This window comes from Schistocerca americana, chromosome X (genome assembly GCF_021461395.2).
Source record: "Schistocerca americana isolate TAMUIC-IGC-003095 chromosome X, iqSchAmer2.1, whole genome shotgun sequence".
Lineage (NCBI taxonomy): Eukaryota > Metazoa > Arthropoda > Insecta > Orthoptera > Acrididae > Schistocerca > Schistocerca americana.
In genome coordinates, this window is record NC_060130.1 from 209,007,864 (window position 1) to 209,020,338 (window position 12,475).

Below are 12,475 nucleotides of genomic sequence, written 5' to 3' on the forward strand. Positions count from 1 at the left end.
TAAAGCAAAATGTTCCTATTTTTATGGGTGCTCCGGTCTCTTGTTTAATTGAATTACCTTGAGCAAGATAGCAAACAGTTCTTTCTTTTTATATGTATGTATTAATTCCCTCAATATCAATGAAGTTTTGTTACCTGAATCGATGTAAAGATCTACTTCCTTATTAAATATTACTCCAATTACTACTGGTTTTGGTTGTGTACTTGTACTCTCTATTTCTTTCTCCTCCGCCAGTAGCCAGCCTTTAGCCAGTACTCTGCAAGTCCAGTACTCTGCAAGTGTAACCAAATAAAGTTCTCATATATGGGCCAAGTATTGATCTGTCACATCGTGGAATTAGACCTGTGATCCAGGATGCTCTTTGTTTTCTATTACCATTACAGGATAATTACTCTGTATTATATCCTTACTAGGTTCTGTCATATCCATATTGTTCAAATTACTGTTCATAGTATTATGATTGTTTGGCTCAAATGCTTGTGAATTTATTTTATTTCTAGCATTTTCTCCTGGCCTATAACCCTTGCTAAACACATGACAAAAATTCGTCTTGTTTCTTTGTGAAAGGATTAGAATACTGTTTGTTATTCTTATTGCTGTTTACATGAATTGTATCTTGGAAACTTTAATTTATTTCCTTGTTTAAAGTATCTATATCCTCTATGAAAGTGAACAAATCGTTTACATTTGTCCACCCTCTATACCATATTTCCTGTCTCAAATCGTGAGGAAGCCTGCGTATTAATACCTATACTAAATGTTCCTAATCTAATTGATTGTCTAATTATTTCACTCTAGTGAGGTACCATACTACATACTTTTTATAGGTGCTCCAAGAACTACTGTAATGTTTAGGTTCAGCAGTTTGAGTGGCAATTTTTCCCGTGTGGTGGAAGACCAATATTATCTTTTGAAATTCTTGAAAATCTTGCCAAGATTTGAAATCTTTGGAAGGGGCATTATTCTATACCACTGCATCCCCTACCAAATAACCTAATGCAAAATCTACTTTCTTTAAATCATCCCATCTACTTTGTAGTGAAAGAGAAAACACCTGTAAGAAGTATATTAGCTGCACCTCCCCATCTTATTTGGGAACCCGTTTCGACAAATTGAAGCCATTTCATATTTGCCATTCCTCAAAAAGTTCTTTAGGAACCCCAATATTAGCAGTAGGTTGTTTAATCCCTATTGGGTTTTTTTGTTTCTCCCAAAAGTCCCATATTTTCTGAAATTCCTGCTGGTGTTCAACCATACTTCCCACAGAAGTTATTTTACTACTTGATAATTTGCTAGTACCATGTATGTTTTGTTCCACCAGTGCCTGCAGTCTATCTTCCTAACTAGTTAAGATAGATTCTTGACTTAGGACCTGTTCTTGCTTTAATGTTTTTATTCTTCCCTTCATCTTCGTGATTTCACTGTGTGCTACATGAAAATTATTATTTACATCTGTGAAATTCTCTTGAAACTCATTATATACTAATTCATATACCTCAGATGGCTTATTGTCTGTTAGTTTCCCAACTTTATTTTCAGGATCTGCTATTTTACTATCCTTTGTTGTAACTCTAGCCATGAATTCCTCTCTAATGGTTTCTTCTAATCATTTACTAATGGTACCCTCCTTTACTGTAACCTTTCGAACATGCTCAATGAACCAAGCACTGCATGCTCAACAAGCAGCACTTGGGCCCATAGTTTTCAACATTTGCAAAGCTCTACAAAGTGTATTTAGAGTTTTACACCAGCCACAAGGGTCCACTTGGTATTTTCAAGTTCATTTTTAGTGATAGATTGTTAACAATAATAAATAATGGGATGAAAAATTTATACTGAACAGTTTTTAAGTTCACATATGGGTACACTGAAAATATGATTGCATCTGCACAGATAGGTACCAACCAAAGGTTGAGATTTCTATCCTTTGTTTGCAAGGCATAGTTCAGAAACTTGATTTTGAAATGTATTACTGAAGGAAGGAAATTCTTGAAGTATCTATTTTGTGAAAAGTATTGTGTATGTGTTCACTCCTATTTTCATAGTACACATTCCTGCTGCCAAAAGCTTTGAATTGTTGACAACTTACAATCACAACAATGACATGACTTGAGAAAAGTGCACCAAAACATGTCAGAGTATGCCATGCTGCAAGAAAGTGCCACGAGGCATGGGAATTATTACACGGGCAGGAAAAGATAGTGGCATAAGGAACAGCCCAGTCAAGAGTTTAAGAGATTCCTCTAACTTTCTATTATTTTCTTTAATACCATCCTTTACCTTTCAGTATTATACTCCATACACTTTCTAAATGTCACAGGTACATTAGATGCTATATACACATCAGTCACCTATGCCTGTTGGCATATGTTGTGATATGCATAAAAGGTTAATAATACAATATAATGAATTCCTTTAAAATAGTCCATACTATTACTTAAACACCACTGCTGAAACAATTCTTGCATGTTTCACAAATCGTTAGTCATTGAACAGAGTAGTTTAATACATCTCACTGCGTGATGCATACTGCTCTCAGGTGAGAGTCAATGGCGAAATGCAGATGCAGATGAATGTGTGGTGTGGTGTGTCATGTAGTTTTAGTCAGCTGCTCCTGCTGCAACAGCCAATGTCTGCATGATGAGCGCCACTGCGTAGACCATTGGCTACAATAACATTGGCTATTTTTGTTGCTAACCGCACCTTTTGTGTTGTAATATATGTCATTCATTCCAATTAGATATGAAACATGCCTGACATCATAATAAGTGACTGGCTGTACCATACCCCTGCAATAATTGAAATCTTTTGATTAATTTTCCTCAGATGTCCTGTTTTGATGAAGATTAACTTTTCTTCATTAAGATGTTGAAATTGTGCCACACTGTAACCTACATATGTTAGATGTTCTGTTGTTGATTTTTAGTTGCTCCTGGCAATGATCTATTTCTTCATAATATTTTGACAAATCTTCTCGAAAATCATCATGTTTTCTTCCTTAAATCTTTATTTTTCTGTGTCATGTCTCTGACTCACTCTTCAGTCACCACATATGATGTAATGTACTTTATATAGGTATGTGTGATATATCGCAGTAACATTGGATCTCTCACTCTCTCAATGAATGTTACCTTTAATAAATGCTGCAAATACACAGTCACTTTGCTTCATTGTTATTGTGGTCTGGCTAATCTGTCCCACAGCTGTGCATAAACTTCTTCTCCTTATGGACTTTGTTTCCTGGCAGGGTGGCACTGCGAGGAAGTAGTCACTGTTCTGAGCTGCTAAATGAATTTGGCTCTTCCATAAAAACTCTTCTGTATTTTAACTCTTCAACTCAGTAATAGACAGGTTGTAAATCAAGTAGCTCCCAAAAAGGTCGATAAATTAATGCCAACATAACATATACATCATCTGAAATCATACATCAAAATTAGAAGTCAGTGATAAGTAATTCATTTGTTTGGGTCCTTGTTGACATTTTCAGCAGGCTTCTTACTCCTAGGAGTTCATGACACCACCATGTCACGGTGCCAAAGCATAAATGGGCTCATACAGCAAGTGACTCCTTCTACCTCATGTCACAGCTTACTGCTGTCCTTTGCTGTTACTGCTTCATGTACCATTGCACAAACAACAGATCGGAGGGCACACACTTGATGCTTCCCAGATGCATGCTACTTAATAAGTTATTAAACAGTACAATCATCTTTAGCTGTCCTAAAGGCTCATAGTGGAACAGGGCATTCCATGTTACACTACAATAGCTGTCAAGAATTTCAATACTGATTGGTGTGCACTATCAAAATGGGCACAGAATATAGGGTTAAAGCTCAACCTATCAAAAACCCAAGTGGAACTGGGTGGCCATTCTAGGCTCCTATCATATTTAGTCCCAACAGGGACAAATATCAACTTCCCTCCCTCAGCAAAGAGTATAGGAGTAATAATAGATTAAATCTAAATCAGACTGACCATGTAATTGCTGTATGCAAGAAGGCATCAATATCCCTCCATTCTCTACAAAAAATGGTTCAAATGGCTCTGAGCACTATGGGACTCAACTGCTGAGGTCATTAGTCCCCTAGAACTTGGAACTAGTTAAACCTAACTAACCTAAGGACATCACAAACATCCATGCCCGAGGCAGGATTCGAACCTGCGACCGTAGCGCATTCTCTACAAAAATATAAAAAAAGCTCTCCCCTCTTGACCTGAAAAAGTACCTTTTACAAACACTTATATTTTCAATTATTGATTACAGTAATGTTAGCTTCCAAGGATTTTCTCACGAAAGCTTATGGTACCTGGAGCAGGTTATGAATGCCTGTGTTTAATACATCTCGGACGTTTGACTCTTTGATCATGCACATCTATCATGACTGCCTGCAGACAAGTGCAGAGACTTCCATACACTCTGTCCCCTTTATTCTCCTATCAATTTACACTGTCCCTCATTTCTCTCCTTCACCTTCTCAAAGTCCTTTTCAGCAGCAGGAACCCTAGTCTGGGTTAACCGACCTCATTGTATTAGAGAACTGAATAACACTCCAGTTTCAGAAGTCAGTTAATAACATATCTACTGAAGTAACAATAATGACTGTCATTGTCCCTGTACCCAGTTAACATTCATCAAATGGGTTTTCACCTTACAAGTCATGTATAACAAGAAACCTGTTAACTTAATAAATTAAATGATAGAATTCCCTGCACACAAATGTCTTACTGCACAAGAAAGAGAAGAAATAATCAGGAAAAATATGGTGGAACAAAGTAATATTAGGGAGCAGAGATAGAATAGGACAAATTGAACAATGTGACGTAAGACAGGATTGGCCACAATAGCCACTGAAGTCTGAGAACTGGTAAAGGAAAGCCATCCACAGCATTTTGGGATTCAACACCTAAATGGAAACACAAGAGTTCATCCTGATTAAATGCTGGATTGGGGCCTATCAGCAACTGAGAAAGAACATCCACATCAGCATGTTGTGCTGTGGGTCAGAAATGAATCTCAAAGTTGTAGCATGACAAAACCAGAGCCCAGTATTGCAGGCAATAGGCCACATTGTCCAGTAAAGATTCCAAAGGATTGAAAAGAGATACCAAACATTTATGATCAGTAATCAGACAAAACACAGAACTGTATGGGAAAACATGAACACATAGAACTGTACAGGAAAACATGTACTTTTTGGAGTGCATACACAATAGCAAGGTCTTCTTTTTCTATCTGCTGCTGCGCCTGATTCAGAGTTTTGGAAGCTTACACAATAGGGAGTTTGGAACACTGTGCATATTTGTGCACGAGAATGGCCCAAAGGCCATACTGGCAGGCATCTGTGGCCAAAACAAGATGTTGGCCTGGTTTGAAAGTAACCAAGACAGGTGTCAAGTGTAATTTTGACCTTAATAGGGTAAAAGTATGCATTCAGGCACGTGACCAGTGACAGGGATAGCTTTATGTAAGAGAGCATGAAGTGGCTAGGCCAGTGTGGCTCTACCAGGAAAAAATTTGTGGTAGTATGCAATCTTTCTGAGAAAGGCTACTAACTCTTTGACATTGGTAGGATGTGGCAAAGATGTAATGCCATCAGTATGCTGGCATAAAGGTTTGATGGCAGCATGCAAGATTTCAAAGCCAAGACAGATGATAGATAGCTGAAACAATTGTGATTTGTCCAAATTTCATTTAAAATCAGTGGCCTTTAGCACCATGAACAAGGCACAAAAGATCCACAATTGTTCATCTGAGACCACAATATCAACCAGGTAGTTAATGCACACCAGCAAAAATGCTGTGAGTTGCTCCAAAAATGTTAGAAAAAGCCAGGGGCACTAGCCATGCCGAATGGCAGGCTCTGGTATTGATGCAACCCGAGGACATTTTTGGAATTACCATCCAGAGGCAATTGTAAGTAGGCTTCTGACACATTTAATGTGGAAAAATTTTGGCCCCTGGAAAAACGTGCTAAGAGTTCATCTGGATGGGACAAGGGAATTACAGACGCTTTCAAGTCTGCATGAAGCCGAAGGTTGCTATTAAGTTTTTTGATAATTATCAGTAGGATACACCATTCACTAAAGGAGACAGGCATGATAACATCCAGAGATGTAAGTCAATTTAGTCCCAATTTGACTTGCTCCTGTAAAGCTACTGGGACTGAGCGGGCACAAAAAAATGGGGGCACATATCAGTTTCACTGAAATGTTAGCCTTGAAATCAGTAGCACACCAAAACCTTCTGAAAACAGGGAGGAATACTCCAAGTAGAGTGCATCCAGCTGTCAGTACAAAACTTGATCTGATACCAGATGCACTTTGAAACAGAGAACCAAGAATTTCAGTATTGGCATCATATACTACTAAAAATGTTAAAGGTGAACAATTGCTTTGTACACTACAGAAATAGAAGACTGTCTCACTACAGTTATTTGTTGTTTGTTGTAACTCACCAACTGATGAGATACAGGGGACAATGCCAGTGATCTGAGCTCCACGTAGGTTTGAGAATTTAACAAAGTCACTGCTGCACCCACGTCCACTCACATTTTTAACATCTTGTCCAGCACATATACTTCAGTGTAGAGTTTGTTTGGGGCTACCATCACTTGGGAAACACTGTTCACATCCGTGTTCATGTCTGGTGAAGAAGGTTGAGATTTCGCACAAATGCAATACACTGAGGTGACAAAAGTGAGGTGATAATAATATGCTCATATACAGATGGTGGCGACATAACGTACAAAAGATGTAAAAGGGCAGTGCACTGGCAGAGCTGCCATTTGTACTCAGGTGATTCATGTCAAAAGATTTCTGACATGATTATGGTTGCACAACAGGAATTAACAGACTCTGAATGCAGTCTGGTTGTTGGAGCTAGACACATGGGACATTGCATTTCAAACATCATTAGCAAATTTAATTTTCTGAAATCCACAGTGTCAAGAGAGTGCCAGGAATACCAAATTTACGGTATTGCTTCTCACTGTGAACAACACAGTGGCTGACGGTCTTCATGTAACAACCAGGAGCAGCGGCATTTGCATAGATTTGTCACTGCTTGAAATAACTGCAGAAATCAGTGTGCGACATATGACAAATGTATCCATTAGGACAGTGGGGTGAAATTTGGCATTAATGAGGTGTGGTAGCAGATGACCAATGCCAGTGCCTTTGCTAACAGCATGAAATCCCCTGCGGCACATCACCTGTGCTCATGACCATATTGGTCTGATCCCAGATGACTGGAAAACTGTGACTTGGTCAGATGAGACCCAATTTCAGTGGTTAGGAGCTGATGGCAGGGTTTGAGCATAGCACAGATCCCATGAAGCCATAGACCCAAGGCACTGTGCATGCTAGTGATGGCTCCATAATGATGTGAGCTGTGTCTGCATGGAATGGACTAGGTCCTCTGGTCCAACTGAACAAATCATTGATGGGCAGTGATTATGTTTGGCTACTTGGAGGGCATTTGCAGCCATTCATGGACATCATGTTCCCAAACAATGATGAAATTTTTATGAATGACAATGTGCCATGTCACCAGACCACAATTATTTGCAATTGGTTTGAAGAACATTCAGAACAGTTTGAGTGAATGAATCGGTCACCCATATTATCCAACATAAATCGCATCAAACATTTATGAGACATAATTGAGTGGTCTGTTCATGCACAAAATCCTGCTCTGCCAACACTTTCACAATTATGTACAGCTATAGAGACAGCATGGCTCAGTATTTCTGTAGGGGACTTCCAACGACTTGCTAAGTCCATGCCACATCGAGTTGCTGCACTATGCCAGGCTGAAGGAGGTTTCACATGATATTAGGAGATATCCCATTACTTTCATCACTTCAGTATATATGCTTTTTTATGATGGTTGCATGACACACAATGCATTGGGAATGCCGCTCACTTGTATTTAACAAAACAGTAAGGGCACAATGGGAGAGGAGCACACAGCTTTTGTGATGCTGACTGCTGCTCTTGCTGCTTTCATAGTGCTGCCCCATGTAGCATGGAGGCCACAGTTGCCTGGCTGCAATGTCGTCTTCCCCCATGAGCTGACCAATGGTGTCCAAGGAGGAGAGGAAGCAACAGTGGCCACTTCACACCATGATTCTGTCTGGTTTCCTGCTTTCCTAAATACTTTGAAAGACAGAGCAATTTCTGAACATTTGTGAGAGAGGGATTTTCACATTGTAAAGCAAGTTCATGAACTTTCCTACCAGGAGCCAGATGTATTACAACATCACAAACCATGAAATCAACATATGAGCCCTGGTGGGCCTCAGCAACAAACTGGCAATGACGGCTAAGCCCAAGAAGTTCTGCTGCCCAAGCTTTGTACGAGTGTTGTGGCTGCTTCTGATAACTCAGTGAGTGCAGTAATAACATGAGTATGTTTGCATTGATAATTAGAAAGCAACTGACACATTTCATCAAAAAGGAGACTGGCAGGTTCCTGAAGAGGAGAAATCAATGACAAAAATAAATCCTTACACAAACAGGGATCAGTGACTCCAAAAGCTTGAAAATGTCACTGAAGACTTTTTCATATGTACCCCACATCTTCTGTAAAATCATCATATTGAGGAAATGGTGGGGGTTGGGTCAATGGTGGTGGAACCTGGCATGTCAGCAAGGCTGCCAAATTGTTTAGTGCCAGAGAGAGAGCCTGCTGCTGATTAGTGAGAGCTCACTGTTGTTCAACAAGAGATTTAAGAATTTCCTCCACTGATAGGCTGGCCATATATCACACCAATGGAACAAAACACCTGGAGTAGGATACCGCACTTGTCACCAAGTATGTTGTAATGTTGTACAGACACAATATCAGAAATAACACTAAGTGTGTTTTATTCTATTTCCACAAGAAGAGATCCACAATAATAGTGAATGAAGTATAGAACAGTAAAAAGTCTGTTAACTATAGAACACATCAATATACAGTACTGCAGTTGAACATACAATGAGCGAATAAACGTAAGTAAGGACCTGGAAAGCAGGGCTTCTATTGGGCTGTTGTGCACACCACACAGTGCTTGCTGCACTGTCCGTCGAGGTTGTGACATGACCTCTCTATACCAGCCATGGAGTCACCTGTATTGTGCACTGTTTAATTATGTGTGCCTGCACTATAGGGTTACAACAGATTCCTATTGAAATTCCCTGAGTATTTCTGTTACACTTTTGTAAGGGCTTTACTGACCAGTTACAATCCTACTAGCATGTCTTGCTCAGGACGTTCACCACTAATCTTGTGATAGGATAGCATCAAGTTTTTTCTCGTCATTTTACACATCATATTACATTTATCCACATTTAAAGAGACCTACCTTTCATGATGCCAAGTGAAAATTTTGTCCAACTCTTTTTGCAGTTCCTTGATATCGTTCAAGTGCAATACTTTCCTGTACATAAGAGCACTGTCATCAAACAATTTTATAGTGCTGCTGATCAAGTCTGATAAATTGCTAATGAATATTTACATTTAATAATTTAAGTCCTTATATTTCATGATCTCTTTCTTTGGGAATATCTTCTGGGTACTAAATGGGCACAAATTTTTTACTGTACGTACAGCTGCTAGCATAACTCTGTGATTTTTTTGCAAAAGTTACATCCTAGTGTGAAATCTGGAAGGCATACCAGTTTCAGTGTGTCTTCCTGCATCCAGACACAAAGATAATATATCCTTGAGTCCATTTTCTAACACTAATTGAAATTCATCAGTTTTATTTCTTAGTGACTGAAAATGTTGCTGAAACCCTGCAAGGTGAGCTTTTAGTTCTTAAACTTGGGGCTTATGTGTTTCTGATGATCCTTTCTGCTGGGACATGGTTTGATGTGATGCTGAGTTGACCTATTTCTTCTGGAGCACAGAAAACCATTCATTCTTCATAAATATTGTCGCCAGTCTTTTACTGGGTTGCCAAGCCACAGAAGATTGATGTTACAGGTGATGGTATCTGTTTTTTTCTGGGAGCCAAACAGTGCAGGGTTGTAGTCTCCCCTTCCTTTGATTTGATGTGTTTAACTGTGTGTTTTATGATGAAAAAGCACATACTTTTCATTTGAGAGTTTCCCTGTGTCTTTCTTCAGTGGTTGATGTGATTTTGGGGCTAGTTGATATTGATATTAATGTTGCTCTCATTTTTGTCTGCATTTAGAGAATAAGATTCCAGTCCACTTATTTCACATGACTTTTGAATGTTATGTTCTGCTGAGACTATTTTTATCTGAGGTGACTGTTTGCAGTTTGACTTTGTTGTGTATTATCAAAATCTACACAGCTATTCTTTTCCCTTAGTTACCATGTGCTAACCATTTTTTGTGTAATCACTTTGTCTCAAGAACCTGTTTACATATACAGTGGTTACATGGTTGTGTTCCAGAGTTTCATTTACTAAACAATTATTCATTTGATATATTACGTTGTTCCAATGTAACTTTTTAAATCTATGATGAATTGTACAAAAGATGAGTTTGATACTTTTTGTTTTTTGTAAGAGACTGATAATATTCTCTGTGAAGTTTTGAAGCTTGCTTTTGATATGATTTGTACCACCCATGACAATCAAAATCACATTTTGTGAAATTTGCAATTTTTCCTTCCACATTATTCACAACTTCTTTAAACTGTGCATTTGATTTTATCACAGAAAATGTATTGGGATGAGGATATATTTTGGGCTTATTGCTTCAGAACTCCTAATTCCTTCAGAATCCACCACAGCAACAAAGAACAATTTTAATTAACATTAAAAAATCAACAGAAAATAACTTTGGTACAGTACTATTGAATCAAAACACATGAAAATGAAATGTAAAAATACAGGAATCACTTGACAAATTAGGCAGAAACGTGAGTTATACACCTAGCCATCAGAACATGTACGTTTGCTGCAAGCCAAAGCAAAATGCATTCTGTAAAAGTGTCATGCAGTGATAGTTCCCCATGAATGGTTTGTATTAAACAAACCCTACAAGATATTTATGGCCTACTTCACTCTCAATTAAAGTGCTGATGTTCCATACAATTTTTCTCTATCAACATTTATATTACATGAATACTAAGATGGGAATAGCCAATTATATAATGGGTTCTTCCTAGTTAATTCAAACCATACATTTAGGAGGCAGTGACTTGGCACTTATGGATTAATTTTTGGTGGATTTAAGAACATTTAATTCAGATGGAATGATACGTTTTAAGACAAACAGTGTCATTCTAAGTTAATAGGGAAGGAATTCCAGTCTGGAATGGACTTCCAACAATAAATAAGATGCTTTTATTCAAAACTGGGAACTGTACCACACCAACATTTATTTAACTACCAAAAAATAAAACTGACACCAGCATTTAAATAATATTGAAATATGTGATGAGTTTATCAGTTCAGGTCAACATCCCTTTCAGGGCACTTTCTCTGGGTGTTCAAGTATGAAGTGTAGGATGTCAGAGAATTACTTCCTCTGGTTGTAGGGGAGTGAAAGGCAGGGTAATGTGATTACCATTCTATCACAGTGTTTGCAGAGACTGGTGCAGTGAATTCCTGGTCACAGAGTATGATGACCTGCTACGTATGTTGCTGCCAATCATAATGAGTCTCTCCAGACTGTATTGACTCCAGTTCTCTAACGCTCTGCAACAGTACAGTGTGTGGTGCAATAAACTTTGGAAAACTTGGTATCGGCAACAGAGTGGTGCGACGAATGGAACTCAAACAGCATCAAGAGCAGTACTATAACAGAATCAAAATTCAAGTGGCCTGTCCTACAATTCTTCCCACACTGATAGTCATGTTTCAGTAGCAACTGAAGCAGATGACTTATTTCTCCCATGACTGGTCCAGGGTTTTTTTTCTGTCTCTGTTCACAGATGAGTTTACATTATGTACCTAATTGTCTTTTAGTAGTGGTTAATTTGGCTTCTGTCTCACTTCATGTTGCTAACTGCTTACAGTGTTGATTACAACCCTCAAGACATCAATGTTCAATGTTCATCCTTTTATGAGACAAGATGGTCCTCTGCTCTCACAAATTTGAGTCAACCTAGCAGCATATTTCATTGTAGAGTGAAGGTTCTTGTCTGGCAGCATTCATGTATTACAACAAGATATCTCACTGTCTAATCATGATTTTAGCTTGTCTAAAATAGGTCAAAAGGTCCACAAGGGATAGAAAGTTTAGAGGTTCAAGTGAAAAAAGCTCTTGGTATTGGGTTCTGGAAATTCTACTTCTATGAATTTTGTAGGGTAGTGAAGAAAAACAATTTTTGCTCACACTTCATAAGAGTGTATATTGTGTTGAATTTGTATCTTTGCAACTGGTTTTTCTCTCATACCCAGTGTATTTTCATCACAGGTGTAGGAATCACCAGATCAGCAGTGGACACTGCTTCCACTTCCATGGGGCACTTATGCAAATGACCACTATCTGCTCACCCATGCAGTCACTAGGC